The sequence below is a fragment of the Equus przewalskii genome, chromosome 19, assembly GCF_037783145.1.
Source record: "Equus przewalskii isolate Varuska chromosome 19, EquPr2, whole genome shotgun sequence".
NCBI lineage: Eukaryota > Metazoa > Chordata > Mammalia > Perissodactyla > Equidae > Equus > Equus przewalskii.
The window spans coordinates 2,519,521-2,535,746 of NC_091849.1; the positions used below are offsets into that span (position 1 = coordinate 2,519,521).

The following is a 16,226-nucleotide window of genomic DNA, read 5'->3' on the forward strand; positions in this document are numbered from 1 at the left end:
ATCAGAGGCTTAGGCATTGATGAGAGGTGGGAGGCCGTGAGGGAAAGTGTGAAGTCCAGGGAAATAGCCAGGTTTTTCTGCTTACTTGTTCTAACTTGAGGCCCTGTGAAAAATATTTGTCTCTTTCTTCATGCTTTTCTTTATTTTAACTGATGAGAACTCTGAGGTCTATGACTACCATGCTTCTTTTATTTTCTTTTCATTTTAAGGCAGTATATGCTCATCAGTGAACATTTGGAAATACAGAACACTAGGAGGAAAGCCCCCTTTTAGGTCCCTCATCAAAACACAATCAATGTTAACATTTGTGCTGGGATGAGGCCTAGCAATCAAGAGATGTCTGAAGAATGTGGCTGAATGATGATTTCTTGCCAACTTTTTCTTACCTGTATATAGGTTTTTCTTACATAGTTGTGATCATAGTTTGTTTATTTTTTAATATGGTTTTTTTTCACTCAGCATTTTATCTTAAACATTTTTCTTAGTTATTCCATGGTCTGAATAAATGCAATTGTTAATGATTTCATTGCATTACATCACTTTGAAGTATCACGCACAATTATCTCTTATGATTGGACAATGTGCTGTCCACAGATCTCTAAGGCCTAAAGGATAACTTTAAAGGCAAACTCTCATGCCGATATTTAAGGGAAGGTGAGGAAGTGTTTGGCATCTCTTTCTGGTTCCTAGCTTATAACTTTTCCAATTCTCTTGCTGTCAACTGAACTGGGCATGGAAACATTTATAACCAGTAGTTTGTGGATAACAGAGTAGTATTTTAGCAGTTAAGTGAATCTCAAGTTTCAGTACCTCTCGAATGTTGTTTACCCAAAATTTCAATATTATTATTGGTTGGGAACAGAAGGAATTAAAATTACATCTCCACTATGCCCAGCAGAACCACGTCTCTGCTAACCATACTTCTTATGTGACTTTAAGAAAGCAAAACCAAGTCATAAGGTTTCAAGGTCAAAACATGGGCTGAAAAGATTGTGATTTTTAAAAATATCTATCTTTCCAGGGCTGGCCCCAGTGGCCTAGTGGTTAAGTTTGGCATGCTCCACTTTGGTGGCCCAGGTTCAGTTCCTGGGCATGGACCCTCACTACTCATCTGTCAGTGGCCATGCTGTGGTGGCAGCTCACACACAAAAAGAGGAAGACTGACACAGATGTTAGCTCAGGGCAAATCTTCCTCAGCAAAAAAAAAAAAAAAAAAAAAAAAAATGTCTACCCATCTACCTGTTTATTACTTAAAAATACTTCTACATCTCATAGAAGGGAGAGAAAAGGTTTTAAGGATAGACTGAACAGCCTTGTAGTTGAGAGAAGTAATGAGAGGGTAACTTTCTCAAAGGCTCTGCTCCAGAGCCCACTTACCTTGTCCAGGGGTGAGACATTGGATGGATGTGGGCTTCATCTCCCCCAGGGAAGCCCTTGCACAGACCGACCACACAAAGCTCTGGGTAGAAAACCTCTGCTGGGCCTCCCGTCCTTCCCCATGCACCTCACTCTTCCTCAGAGACACGTGGTATTAGCACCCAGATTTGGAACTCAGAACGTGCACTCCCACAGGAAAACAATTTTATATATGGTAATTAGGTGTAGTTAAAATATTTTTATTAGTATTTTAGATGTGTTATTGGGAAAATAGGCTTTTGATGGGTGGGGCTGGGGCTCTAATGTCATTTAAAACATACTTTCTGAGAGAAAAATGTTTTCGAGTATCAACTCTGTTATTGCACTAAAGACTTCACAAAACAGGCTGTGCCCTGATTACTTACACAAGTAATTAAAGTTCCTTGAACATTTTCTAGAATAAGTTAAGGTACAAATAAATGAAATAAGAATAAACAAACAAATACACACTCATCCAATTTTAATGGCATAGAGAGGAAACATCCAGAAGCACCAAGTGGGAAAGGAGCCCATCCACACCCTCCTAAGGCTTGGAGGGCCATAAAGAGCAAGCCCATTTGTTCACTATACACAGAAAGTGTGCAGAGAAAGTGTGTGAAACAAAATGTGGCATCTTTATATATCTCATAGGTGGGAAGGGAAACAACTAGAAGGCTGTAAATCTGTAGATGCTGGAAATGTCACTTACTTGAGAGGAGAGCATTCCCAGCAAACTGAGAGGCATGTTCAGAGAACCGAAAGGCAGAGGAAGAAGGAAGCAGAGTCTGAGAAGTCAGAACCACTCTGGGGGCATTGTCAAAACAGTGGCAGCAACAAGGACAAACAGGCCACAGGAGGTGAGTCTAAATCTGAACTGCTCAGGGATAAATAAGTAATTGTGCAATGGAGTATGATATTAATGATAACAGAGTTTAGGTATAAACGAGGTATCGGGGAGAAAGTCCCGTTACATCAGATAAGTGGTTGACAAAATCGTTTAGCTCTTGGGAAAAGCAGGTTTGGTTTTCCCTCAAATTATGCCTATTATAAACTGTTTGGTAGAATATTCCTTTTAAATTAAAATATAGTAGTCTACTCTAAGAATTCCAAGGGCACATTAAAGAAAGGACAGTGACTGCCAGGTGGGCCTTTTGGGCCTTCATAACACTCCTTTGAGCTCCCGAGAATGAGCACTGTTACCTGAAAAAGCAAAAAGCTACCACAGTCACATCTTACTATGCTGCACCTCACAGCTTTGATTTTCTTTTCTTTTCTTTTTTTAAGATTTTATTTTTCCTTTTTCTCCCAAAGCCCCCCAGTACATAGTTATGTATTCTAGTTGTGGGTCCTTCCAGCTGTGGCATGTGGGATGCCACCTCAGCATGGCCTGATGAGTGGTGCCATGTCTGCGCCCAGGATTCAAAACCCTGGGCTGCTGAAGTGGAGCACGTGAACTCAACCACTCGGCCACGGGTGGAAAAATCAGGCCAGCTCCTGATTTTTCTTTTAAATGTAAACCAGAAGCACCGCTCAAGAAGACTTTTTACGTGGTAAGTAAAATGTGTGCCAGTCACACACTAAAAGGACAAAGAGCCACTGTCAGGTGATATGGGGATGTGCTCCAGCTGGGCCACCACTTCTCCCATTTCTAGGCAATTCTTCAGAACCACGGAGGGAGAGCACGGCCATCTGAACAATCCCGTCTAATGTCCTGTGAATGGTCCACAGTGCCTCAACTCTGCTGGCGGGCAGGACAGGTTTATGTCCTCTGAACACATCACCAGTTTCTGCTGCTGGGTTTATAGTTTCAGGCCATTAAGTGGGTGCAAACACACCTACTGCAACAAAGCAGAGCTGTCCTGAGAAGAGGCCGGGGCAGAGCTTCACAGAATCACGGGCCAGCCGGCACCTTCAGTGCCGCAGGCGTCCCTGAAGGCCAAGGAGCAGAAGCAAAGTTATCAGGTCACCTGGAACACAAGATCCTGGAGGAAAGCAAGGGAGGCTTCATGGGGAAGCACAGCCTGGAAACTGGCTTGGCCACTGCCACACAGCATGACCTCAGGCAAGTCACTCAGCGTCTTGGTGCCCTAGTTTCCCCATCTGAAATGACGATGGAGAAGAATGCTCACCAGGCAGCTTAAGAAGTGACAATGAGGCTCTGTGCTGGAGAAATCACGGAGATGCAAGGCAGCAGACAGATGTCACACCTTCAAAATGGCGGCAAAGGCCAACACATCTACAAGGTGATTTGCAGCCTATCCCCCTAGAACTGAGGAGAAGCTATGATGTTTTTAGCTCATCTTCACAGGAGCAGACAGAAGTGGACAAACGATGTTGGCCAAGGCCTTGACTCCTCTCTGTTTCTGGGGCAAGCACTTGAGTCTTTGAGCTGCCCTGGGACAGCTTTAGACACTGCTTACATCAGAGAACACAGGGAAAAAGAGGAATTGATTAGACATTCACACTGTAATAGAATTTAGAACTGGGGCTGAGAGTTATGTTTCAAAACCAGAATTTGAAGTTCTCGGGGAAGGAAAATGTCACTTCTCTCAAGGAAACTGATCTTTCTGTTGTAAACCTGCCCGGCTCTACTGGGGGGAAGCACCCAAGAATGAAGAGTTTGCACCTCAAGCAACAGCGTTTGGCTTAACTGCAGTCCTATTTCCGGAAATAGTCAATAAAAATTACCTATGTATACAAAATGATAACATAAAACCTCAACCTGTACAAGCTCACTTGATGTAAATGTCTTCAGACCTTAAAACATTGTTTTTATATTGCCTAAATCCCTGGAGTCTGAGCCCACGCCGCGGCCGGGGGCTCCCCAGAATCACTGCGTGTCGACACTGTCCTGCAGAAGTCAGGCTGCTCATGTCCACCACGCCTGTCAAGTTGGTTTTGTCTCTAAACGCTTGGCTTTATATTCCCGCCCTCCACCAGACAGGGAAAAACATTTGTAAACGTGCATATTCCTGAGAAGCTTAACACATTAAGCTTAACCACAGCTGTGGCTGAGAACACAGCAGATATATTCATCAACGTGGTAAAGAAAATCAATCAAACTCATTGATCAGAGAGGCCTAAAACAGCTAGCTGATTCCTGATTTTCCTTTCCATGTATATCTGCGGCACTCATTCATCATCAAACACTCAGTGGCCACATGCTCTGTACCCAGCAGGGAATAAACAGGTCATGGTGTCAGATCCGACAGAGCTTCAGCCTGTCCGAGAACTACGTAGGGGCAGTGCAAGATGGGACTTCACCACATCCAAACACCTGTCTGCAAAGACAGGGCAATGTAAACCTTGGAAGTTCTCCTTGGATGTGGCCCACTTTGACCTGGAGCTTCTTAAAGATGGGGTTGTGGGAACCAAGGCTGTCTGGGCACAAAATCTTGATTTCTAAATTTCTACCATAAATTTAACTTTAACCTGTAGATGATCTTTAGAAGCTGCCATGTTCAATGTGCAAGTCCTATGAACCTCCTCTGTCGAGGGGCGAAAGATCTCCAAGTTCTTTTGGGCAGGGAAAGGCATCATGCTTTCCAGAGGACCCATGTGAGTCTGTGGAGGGCTTAACTCCAGATTTGTGAAGGACCTGACTACAAACCATCAGATTATACAAATAAAAGTTTAAATCACTCAAAATGAGCATTTAGAAAATAAATAAGCCTATAAAAGAAGACTTGAGCCAAGTGAAAACTTGGTTCTGGAGAAGAAAGGGGCTAGACTTGCTCTTTAGTTTCATTCTCTCAGCATGGATGCCTGCAAAGGAATGACGATTCCCTAAATCATACGAAAAGTGTCATATTCTGACCATTTTTCCCCTGGGGAGAATCAGCTTTCATCTGATTCTCAAAGAGCATAATGGGACAAGGTTAGGGACAAAGTTAGGGACAACTGAGCTGTCTGCATCACTCTGACTGAAGACGAAGCGTGCAGCTGCCCCCAACTATAGACACCCTGCCCGGCTTAAGGCTACCTGTCTCAGGGGCCTGCGAAGAGTCTGGAACTCCCAGAGGCCATTACTCAACTGGTTTGAGGATGAGCCCTGGAAAACTATATTTTTAACAGCTTTCTGTGTGATAACAATGCACCAGGCTTAAGAACCATGGACTAGGGTGGCCACCCTTAACAAAATATGTCCGAAAATCTGCTTACTGCCTGAGTAAAAACGGATCTTTGGCCATTTCTCTAAGAACCCAGGGGGAACTCATACATCAATAACAGTTCTGACCTTTACAATCAAAATGAAGCATACCAGTGGGAAATAAATCAAGAAATCCATTTTGTCACTGTTTGCACTGAACCTGTAGTATACAAAGCCTGCAACTTTTAGGCTATTCCTCTGCAATTTTCACACATTAAATCTAGGTAATTTTTTTTGATTCACCTTTCTTATCTCTGTGCTGTCAGTCCGTCTTCATCTCTGAGATTCCTGGCCACCTATCCACCCCTGTCCCGACCCTTTAAGTGACTTGGGAAATTTGTGGAAAGTCATCTGTTTAGTCAGATTCTGTGTAGTATGGACCAAAGTCTCTGATGACCACATGAATGAGTTGGGTGGAGCGACAGTTAATAATCAATGCCACTGTAAGCACTCAGGGCTGACATGATGTGTTAGTCAACAGGTGTCTGCTGGGTGGCTTTGCAGGATAGTCATCTGCAGAATATGCCCTGCAGACCTGGTCCAATCCCTCACTGAGCATATACTAACACTTGGCATGTTTCCTCTGCTTACACTTCCACGACTATGACCTACGCTTCAATCCTCTTGAACAACTAGAAACACACTCTAGGATCAAGAGAGAGAAAACTCCAGGAGACCAAATGTTTGGAGCTTCACAGAAGATATGGAAGATGTTGATTAATTCAGTCAGATTAATCCAGACTCCTTGTTTGAGGAGTTTTCTTTGATAATACTCACATTAATTTACACTAATATGGTATCTTTGATCATAAGATATCAACATGTTTTGCAAATGTTAATTTAACTTCCCAGTACTTTTGTGCAGGTTAGCATAATCATCCTTCATTTAGAAGACAGGGAAACTGAGGTGATGTATAAAGTTGAAGATGTAGATAGCTAAACATACAACTTTCAAATGCTGCAGTCTATCTTAATTCCTAATTATCTGACTGAAGTGTTTTTCTGTGTCTCCTTCAGATGAATAAACTCATTGCCAATGGTTTACATAAATAATAATAACTGCAAAAAACACCTTCCTAACCTATTGTCTACAGTGAGAGTTGGGGAGCAAAAATCTCACTCATACAGATAGAAGATGTAGAAGAAATAATGACTTATCAACTCATGTTTACAAACAAATACACACTAGTTTTAAGTCTATGATGCAGACCACAAAGTATAAAGGTACCAGAAATGAAATTCAGCTGCCTGGACAAGTTGTAAAGATGGAGGAAGGAAGAAAAAAAAGAGGTTGAATATTGAAAAACAAAACAAAAAGAGTAACAACATGAAAAATGCAGAAAAAGAAAGGACAGTATTTCCAGTAAGCAGTGGGTTCTCTAGTTGGGATTTCAACAGAGGTTAGTAGAAGAATATAAATATTATTTAGCTGGGGGAGGGCTGAGGAGAGAGTGATCTGAATCAGAAAGACTGGCAAGTGTACACCGACATATGGGGACAATGGAGCAGATGTTAAAGTTGTTTCTGCTGTAGAAAGCTAGAAAGAAATGGCCATTGTATCTACGTTTATCCAAAAGCAGTAAAACTGTAAACACAAGATTACAAAGAACCAAGCCATCGATGTAAGACTGATAAATCAGAAGAAATGTGGCCAGGGTGGATGCTCCAAATGGCTATGCAACCAACTTTCTTTGCTATTTTGCCAGACAAATCCAAATGACAGGAGGTTAAGCGCTAGCATTTTCATAAATATGTTAAAGAAAACCATGACTGAAACAATTCACTTAGCCACCGCTCTCCTTACGGGATGTAACGTCTGCTTTTACTGTTGGACTCCAGTGTGTGCTAAGCTATCTTTTCACTTCCTTTCTGGGATCAGTTGGTGGTTGCTCAGCACCATATGTGATGGTTGGGCAAAAGCCCTCGCCACTCCCGGACGCCCACCGCCACCCACACTAGGATCGGTGCTTGGGTGTTGTTTGTTCAGGGTCTCCTCCCTGTGGCTGTGCTGCCTCCCACCTCCCTCCTTCACCAGCTGGAAGAGGAGACAATACATTGGTGTCAACAGCCATCCCCCTTTTAGGGCAAGTGGGAGGTGCTGATTCATGAAGAGAAGATTTCATACCAGCAATAGAAAAACAGGCTTTAGATCCACGGACTTCCCGGCCACACACGTGCACGCTCACTACATTTTACAGATGGCCCAAATTGAGGGGCTTCTCTCTTCTCTCAGTATGGCAGTACACAGCTCAAGGATCTCAAAGGAAAATTAGCAGCATTTCCTCTTTTCTCTTTCCTATTCAACTGATCCATGGATCCATTAGAATTCTTATTTTTCACAACCTCACTATAAGTTAACATTTTTAGCAAGAGAGCCACATTCAATCAGGCCACTTCTCTTGGGAAACGTAATATTAAAGAAAACTATATTTTAGATACCTGTTTTAGAAGGTATATCCAAAGCCTATTCTGCTGTATTTAACTGGACTGAATTTTTCACCAAAACAGGTGCACAAGGAGGAAGACATTGCAAGCTTTACTAGGAAAATCTTCTCTCTAAGTCCGACACTTATTTCAGAAATTAAAAAAATACTGTTCTAGGGGCTGGCCTGGTGGCGTAATGGTTGAGTTCACGAGCTCTGCTTTGGCAGCCTAGGGTTCGCAGGTTCGGATCCCAGGCGTGGACCTAGCACCGCTCATCAAGCCACAGTGTGCCAGCATCCCACGTGAAACAGAGGAAGATTGGCACAGATGTTAGCTCAGGAACAATCTTCCTCAAGCAAAAAAAAAAAGTTCCAAATGACTATCACTTATCTTAAACAATCATATATTTAAATTTTAGTCTGCATTAAAAAAAAAAAAATGAAGATTCTAAGTGAGGAAAGGACGCGATAATGTGCCATCAAGTTTTTGGTAGACTTTGGCTCCTCAATAAAAATACCAGTCATTCAGCTATTCACTGATCTATACTTCTTACTTTTTAGTTCAGAAAGTTTTGGAGATGGGATAGCAGGGGAGTATGTGTGATGGATAAAGCCAAAGGAGCAATTAAGTGTCTCTTATGCCATATAATACTTTTCACCACAAATATGGTCTTAGAGTAGGTAAAAGAAAGATGTTAGTTGCCAGTAGTGCATTTCTTACTAACAGCTCAAAGTTGAAAATACTTCCATTTGGCAGGTGTACTTTCTTCACACAGAAGCAACCTAGGGTGCCTTTTGCATATGTGATATTATTGGTACAGTCCTTCCAAGACTTCAAAGACAACATGAGCTTTCTCACATGGGGAGTGCACAACAGCGTACCCACAACACACCACGTGGATGCTGAAGGCACCCTGCTCTAGAGTGAGGCTGTAATATCCCCCTGACCACCTCTTCCTATAGAGAGGCACCAGGAAACAGCTCTGGTAGGTTGAGCTTGTTTGAGTTGGTTGCAATAGATTAAAAAGAAAGTTGCAGAGAGAGGAATGAGGAAACAATCAGAACCCATTAAAAACAATTTCAGAGAAGATGAAGAAAAAAAGAAGGGACCATCAGCAAAAACATGAGATGATAAGAGAAGGGCAGAAAATGAAAGAACTAGTGAAAAATGGATATATAGAGGCAAGGGGATAGAAACGGAATATGAATTTTGTTTAAAAGTTGGATGTACAGATGTAATCTGTGAATGAACTCAGTTCTTATCGTGACACAGCATCTCAAATAGAAAGAAAAAGAGGAGAATATATTTTTATACTTTTTTTCTATTTAGAATTTAATTATAGTTTATTGCTTGGTTTGAGTAATTTTGGTTATACCAGAGCTGGTTGGAGAGCATGAGAATGATTCTTTGATGTGGCATACATGCATTCATTAATTTATCCCCTACTATGTGCCAGATACTATCCAAGGCCATCAGATGTCATTCCTGCCCCCAAGGTCCCAGATGGAAACAACATGGGACAAGCGCTTCAAGAGAGGTCAGTGCTGACCTTGCCTGAGGGAACAGGAGAAAGCTTCAGCAAGGGCTGACATTTCTGCAGGGCCTTGAAACTGACAATTCATCAGTTTCTTCAATATGCCCACTGAGATTGGTGGAAAAATACTCATTGTTACGTTACAGTGGAAAAAACAGATGTAGGGAGAAGTTAGGAGCTTTGAGAAGATTTATGAAAATCTGAGGGTTGGGAATAAAAAGTGTTGGGAATTTAAAATATCTTTTAAATTTATAATGCAGCCAGTAGGACATATTCAAATTATCACTATACTTTCTTTTAAATTTTATAATTTCAATAAGGGAATACAGCAGTCTCTAATCTTCTAAAATTAAAACTAATTCAGAAACAAATATTTATCTTCAACATCTTACTAACTTGCCTTAGAGAAAACTTGACATATTCCCAGAAGTTCAACAAGTGGTTTAGATGATCATGTTATGCAAATTTTCTCTGCTGACCTATTTTCCAAAAATAATAGAAACAACCTGAATTTAAAATGTACAGTGTCTTTCTAATACCACCTATACATAGAATTAATTTCATTCCCAACAAAAGCCTTGCAAAACAGGAAAACATTTCATTATAAAGTTGAAGAATATGTAAAAAAAAAAAGAGCATATTTAGATTTATCTTCTTGGAATGACTCTTAAGGACCTACATTCATGAGATAAACAAATCTCTCTTATGGAAAGTAAGGTCCTCCCTATTCTTGACTTTCCATTTTAATCACTAAAACAGCTGTGAACTGTTTAAAAAATTAGTCTCTAACATAAAACTTGTTTAACTAACTTAAGGGAACAGGTGAGGGGACACTCTTCCAGAATTTGAAGCAGTCAGAGGTCAGACGACATGTATCAAGATAGGATAGTGGTCTCAGAAAGAACAGTGGCTACCTGAAGCTTAAGGATGGCATGTGGCTGGTTTTAACACTCATGACAGCAAGAAAAGAGAAGGGAAGAAAAGATAAGATAAAAATAAAGACAGACAAATACAGGAAGGTACAAATATAAGAAGAAAAAAGAAGATAAGAAAAAAGGAGGAGGGGCATCTGAATTGCTGCAAAGAGAGGCCGGAGGTGTGGCAGCAGGGAACAGAGGATGTTCTGTAGGACAAATAGAAGGGCTGGGAAGGACAGTCTGAGGTGATGAGCCTTGTTTCTCATTATTCCCCTGCTGAGCCCACCCTCTCCCCATGACAGGGTCCCTGCCCTATGTCTCTGTAGGGGCCCGTGGTTCATTCCCAGGGCACTTCCTGCCCCAACCTGGAACCTGCTCTCTCTCTCTTTTAAAACATGAATCTTTCCAAAACCCCGCTCTAAAACTCCCTTTCTTTAGGAAGCCTGTTCTTGCCCCTTTGCCTGGTGTTCCCTCAGACTTAAGTATGATTTGTCCCCATTTACAGTTGCCCAAATGCATGTTAGTGCTGTTTTGAGAGTGTACACTATGAAACTTTAAACTGACAATAACTAGTGTCTTCCATTTCTTTTTCTCCTTAGAGTGGTAAATACTGTGCTTTATAAACAATAGAAAACACTGTGATCCAGCAATGGTTCTAAGAGATTAATTCATTATTCTCTGCCAATAGAATACCCTACAGTCCAGGAATCCTTGAACCTCCAAAAGGAACACAGCTCTGTCAACACCTTGATTTTAGACCAGAGAAATTCAATTCAGACTTCTGATCTCCAGAAGTGTAAGATAATAAATTTGCATAGTTTTAAGCCACTAAAGTTTGTGATAATTTGTTAAAGCAGCAATGGAAAACCAACAAAGATTTTAGATTGTAAAAGTGACATCCAGCTGGCTCTAAGAAGCAAGTACAAAAAGACAGGTTTTTGCAGGAAGATTTCTGAGGGAGGAGTGAAGGGTGTGGTTGGCAGACAAATCTGCATGTGAATGATGGCCTAATGTCTTCTTTGGTGGCTCCTCTCTAGCCTGTTAGGGCTGCTTAAGCTCTAGGGGCAGCCACAGGACCTGCTGGACCTCAGGACCTGTCAGAGCCTCTGGGAACAAACAGTTTAGGCAGAAGCAGAAGAGTCAGAAGCTCAACTCATGATCTTGCACCATGATCATCATTTTCACTGTCGGATCAAGAAGTACAGAGCTGGTAGTGCTAAGCAGCAAATAACTTTTTCTGCCTTAAGTTGTAAGGTACAAAACTAAATAAATACTTAAATAAAAGAAAATCTCAGGAGTTGAAGAGCTCAAAGTATCTTTTCAGATATCTTTTGATAACTTATGATTTCACAGGAGTAGAGGATGATGATGATAATAACCAATGATAATGAGAGTAATAAAAATGATAATATGCCACGAAAAGTACCTTATACTTATACAAGCCCTTTCACTTTTAAGAAGTCTAAAATGCTTTGCAACCTGACTCCCAGGACACATCAATCTGAAATTTGGTCTCTGCTAACCTCTGAAATTCAGTTTGGATTTGAGTCTGGATTGAGAGGTAGTAATCACCTGCCAGTTCAGGTAAACTCTTTGGTAATTAGGCCTTTAAATCTTTAAGGAGCCTTCAAAGCAGGGGTAGGAGACACTTCACTCTGGCCCTATGGCTCCTGGATACAAATGCTTAATTTGTGAATTCTGTGACTACTTAACCCACTTTTTCAAAACATGTTTCTGAGATTTACCTCCTGGATCTCAACTTGCCGGGCTTTGTGATCAGCTCCCTGTTCCTGTTCTTCTCTTTCCCTTGCCCCCACAAATGCTCTCTTTCTGAGTGCTCATCTCAGGGCTTCAACTCTCATCTCTTGCACATCTAATGCTAAACCTGACCTCTTTCCTCTCTGCCAAACCTCCAGCTCCAACTCCTGCTTGCTATTGCCGCATGGATGCCCTCAAGCCACTGTGAATGTAACAGAACTCCTCAACACCTCCCTCTGAAAACCGCGTCCTCTTCCTAGATCTCTGATGTGAGTTACGGCCTTATTACCTCCCCACTACCCTTCTCTTTTCAGCCTCTACTCCAGGGAGTCATCCTTACTTCCTGCCCATCTTCCACGAGTCACTATCCAATCTGATCCCTAATCCTGTGGTCACCATCTCTGCAGTGTCCTGGCATCTGTCTTGTTTTTCTAGCCTCCACTGTGATGGTTCAGTTAGCTCCTTGTTATACCTGCCCTTTCTGTCCCAATAGCTTCCTAGCTGCTCCCTCTCATTTGTCTAAGAGTTACTGTCGAATAAGGACTTTATCTTATCCATCTTTACATTTCTCACTGTGCTACGGGGACTTACTTCCATGGTAGGAATTCAATAAATATTCTTTTTGAATTGAATCTCTATGACCTCAATTATATAACAATATTGTATTTTATATATACTGATGTATTTCTGAAAAGCTGAACATAAGAATTATATTTTAAATGTACATGATGAATGTACTATTTAAAGGATTCCTGTGATGAATCCTAAAAATTGGGGAATCTTTTAGTATCTACATACCTACCCATTTCTTAGTTTAGATATTCTTGTGCCAGGTTTTCGTGAAGCAGTGCACATCTGACTTATCCAGGAAACTGACAGACTTATCACAGTATTATAAAATGTACAAACTGGATTTTGCTAACAAGGACAGTGCTCATTCTGAACAGCAGCCGAATGGAACTAAGTATTTACTGGCAGTCTAAGCACATTAAGTGTAATTGTCTAGGAGGAAGATCAGAGCTACTGAGCTAGGAAGTAAGACCACCAGCTGTGGCTATCAACTTAGAGGTTTCTCACAAAAGCAGTCAAACGAGCTCTCAACTTTGCTAATAAATGTAACAGTGAATGAAGAAACCAGGCAGCCAGGAGTGTAGGGAGTGAGGCAAGAGGAGACCTCTAGAGTAAGATAAAGATAGAGAGGACCCAAAATAGATATATATGGACTAAATTTTGGTAGGCTCAGAACATTTGGTATCCACAAGTGAACATATGCAAGGGGAAAAAAATCAAACTTGGTAAGGAATAATTAACCTTATTCAGAGCATAAAGCAGAATAGGGTAGAGGAAGGAAACCATAGGTGGTATTATCTATGAAATCTCCATGAATGAAGATTTTTGAATTACAATTATTTTAGAAGATAAATTGGCTTGATAGAAAAGAAATAGCATTGTTGATTTGTTTAAAAAAAACCCAAACCAAACAGCAAATAGGGATTTCTAAAATTCCGGAATATAGAGCTCACTGGCTAGAGATGAGAATGAAAAGGGCGTAGGTGATCCCATCAGCAATGGATGGGATCTACACCTTGAGTGACCTGCATCAGAGCTAGTCTAGGCAGAAGCTGAGCTCAGGGACTCATTGTTCTTCCCAGGGAAAGCAGTTGTAGAGGCTAAAACAAAGTTCCAAGATGTTGAAATTTATTTTGTAGATGTCAAGAAGTCAATACCATGAATATAAATAAGGGTAGTCATTAGCTGGACAGCTTTTTTGGAGAAAAGGTACAGATTTTACAGGAATTCCCTATTGATGCAAGGAATGAAAGCATCTACGTTAAGGATACCAGAGAGTTTTCAGGATAAATACAAAAATATTTTTAAATAAGGGAAAGTATATAGTAATATACATTCATAAAGATTTTGAATCTTTAATGACATCATCCTAATCTGGATCTAATCATAAGAACCTTCAAGGAAAAACAGGAGGAAGTTGGAGGCATTAAAGCCAGTACACAATTACAATTTCATTAGATATGAAATACTCTTGAGGAGGACAGCAACCGACGAAAGCACACAGGCTTAAGGAGGAATGTTATATGCCCCTGGGGGGGTTTGTATGGGATCCTATGAAGTATGGAAAACATACAGTGGAATATTTGAGAGTCAACTGAAGGGACTGAAACTTGAAGCTCTCTTGGTTAAGTTCAAGGAAGGAAAAAGGGCAGGAAAGGCCAATGTGATTAAGGAAGGATATAAGGACTAGTATGAGGAGTCTAAGAGGGAGCTTAAAACATATAAACAGCGATTTAGAGATATAAACTATTTATAAAATACAAGTAGTAAGAAGTTCAGAGAATAATTACAAAAGAGGAAGCATTATGATGAGGCATTAGTGATAGCATTCTGCTTCATTGTAGTCTGTTATAGTTATTAAAGCAGAGAATGCTAGGATATGAAAACTGGAAGAGACCTTACAGAACAAATAGTCTAGCCTCTCCTTTTACAGCTCCAGGAATGCAGAAAGGGACTCACCCTTAATTTGCTCTCTCTGCATCTTCTTCTACCCTGCTGCCACCAGTCAAAACAAGGAACAAAGAAAAGCAGGAGTGGAGGGGCAGGATTAGAGCCTTGGAGGTTAGAAGGATCAAGACAGGGAGAGATCAACTAGCTTCTAACAGAGCTGGAGAAGATGAAGGGATGGAGTATGGAGGATCTAATTTCCTGCTACGGGAGGGGAAGTGTGAGGAAGTGGTGAGAACAGCTATGGGACAAAAGGGGACAGTTTCAAGACCCCCAAAACACAGAGATGGAGCTCAGGAAAGCCCTTACTGGTATTTATACAAGTCCTCTGATGACAGGTCAGATTCCTGAGGTCTGGAAAGTGTTACACAGCATTATTCTAAACAGGGCTACGAGATAGAACAAGCAATTATGGCCCATTTAACCTAACATCATTTACAGAAAAATATTAGGAAAAGTTTGTGGAGGGGACAACTCGACAAGCATGCGGTAATTTGATTAGAAACAGGCCACATGTTTTTACTGAAGGAAGGTGTTGTTTTAACTAGCTTATGGGACTTCTTTAAAGTTATTGCTTTCTCAATTCTAGAATTTAACTCATGATTTTTTCTAAGATCTGTAAGAACAGGAATAAACATAAAGTATCTAAGTAAATAAAACAACCGATCACAATTGAGGACGTTAGAAATACAATGGCAAGAAAAGTGAATGTAAAGAAAAATAATGCAGCAGGAAAAAATTAGTTCACATCACCGAGCAGAGTTTAAGTCAAGATATTCTTCATGAAAAATACGTGATTTCAATTTTGTTCTGTAAATGCATTCTCCATGCCATTTCCTAAAGTGCTCTACAGAAAAGAAGAATTTTTTGTTTGTTTCACTGAAAAAAAAAATCTTAGCTTTTTTTTTAAGTGGATTGAATATTTGGTGTGGTTAAAAATTTGGCACATTAAGATGAATACTTCATTAGTCTAACCTTTGTGAACTTTCTAAATTAAAAATTTTCAAACAAAAAGAAGACATCTTTGTGGTTATTTTTAATTAAGTAATAGGTCAACATCAATTTCCTCATATATACACGATATTTCCATACCACTGAATAGCTACTGAATCTTCAGAAAGAGGATCAGAAAGGATGAAAATCAAGATAAAACAAAAATAAAAAAATAAAAACATGTTAATGTTTGCTGGAAGCCTTGATTATATCTTATTAGCTGCTCTTTACTAGTTAATCTGTACAATTCACCAATGATGTCACCCTACTTTTCAAAAGGTACTAGATTTAAAATACTGATCTATACCTCTATATCTACAATCTCCACAAGGGAGAGAAATGCGTCTGTCTTGTTCCTACGGTATTCCCAGGGTCTACAGCGTTTGGTAAATATTTGGTGAAGGAATGAACAAATGCCAATAATGGCATCAATAGTGGGTATTCTACTGTGTGCCAGATACTATTCTAACAAGCATTTTGTATAATTGACTATTAATTCTCCAAGAATTCTTTGAAAGAAGATCTATCATTAATCTCA

The 16,226-nt window shown here is 40.4% G+C and overlaps 1 protein-coding gene and 1 long non-coding RNA gene across 2 annotated transcripts in view; one reads left to right on the forward strand and one right to left on the reverse strand.

The window, feature by feature from the left end:
- The window catches only part of GMDS (GDP-mannose 4,6-dehydratase), a 649,017-nt gene that overhangs the window by 80,169 nt on the left and 552,622 nt on the right, over positions 1 to 16,226 (reverse strand). The window lies entirely within an intron of this gene.
- Positions 1 to 16,226, forward strand: part of LOC103558619 (uncharacterized) — a 59,028-nt gene that overhangs the window by 23,646 nt on the left and 19,156 nt on the right. The gene's annotated exons all lie outside the window — the stretch shown is intronic.